Source organism: Kryptolebias marmoratus, linkage group LG1 (genome assembly GCF_001649575.2).
Source record: "Kryptolebias marmoratus isolate JLee-2015 linkage group LG1, ASM164957v2, whole genome shotgun sequence".
Taxonomy (NCBI): domain Eukaryota; kingdom Metazoa; phylum Chordata; class Actinopteri; order Cyprinodontiformes; family Rivulidae; genus Kryptolebias; species Kryptolebias marmoratus.
This window is the reverse complement of record NC_051430.1, coordinates 33,210,984-33,211,783: the sequence shown is the minus strand read 5'-3', so window position 1 is coordinate 33,211,783 and position 800 is coordinate 33,210,984.

Here is an 800-nt window from a genome sequence, read left to right as displayed (position 1 = left end):
AATAGTAGCCCTCATGCCGAGACCGAGCCGGTCGTCCTGATATAAAATTTGTGGGGGTTCTTTGCCCGGTTCGGGCCGCATTAAGGGTAACGGAAGAAGACCATATAATAAAGAGACATTCTATTCGGTGTAGAGTAATAGGTGCCTGCATGCATTGCATGAGGCAGTACAGTGCCTAGCGAAGCAAGGCTCTGTACTGCTTTCTATGCACTGCTGGCAGGCCCCAATAAAGAGCTGTCTCACATCTTCCTTTTAATCATTGTTTTTTAAAAATTGATTTTTCAATGAATTTTTTTACCAAAGGGATCAAAACAGTTAAAAAAATGAAAATTCAGACATACAGCTTCAAACATTTTACCTTAATTATAGAAGGAAACAAAAGGATAACAAGGATAAGATAAACTCTGACGGGTGACCTATCTAATGATGATAAATGATAGTTGTAGCTGTTTTGGTCAAATCTTGAAAAAAAACATTACTCACAATGCAATATTTTGCATGATGTGTTAAGGCTTAGAGTATGTGCTGTAAATGACTGTCAGCTACTACCACACCCAATTTTACCAGAATAACTGTAAAATTCAGTTGAGGGGATCCGTTTTGGTGGCGTTTGGATCACATCTCTGCTTTTTGCAGATGATGTGGTCCTACTGGCTTCATCAGACCGTGATCTACAGCTCTCACTGGAGCGGTTCGCAGCCGGGATGAGGATCAGTGCCTCCAAATCCGAGCCGGAAAAGGGTAGAGTGCCTTCTCCGGGTCGGGGAAGATGGAGGAGTTTAAGTATCTCGGGGTCTTGT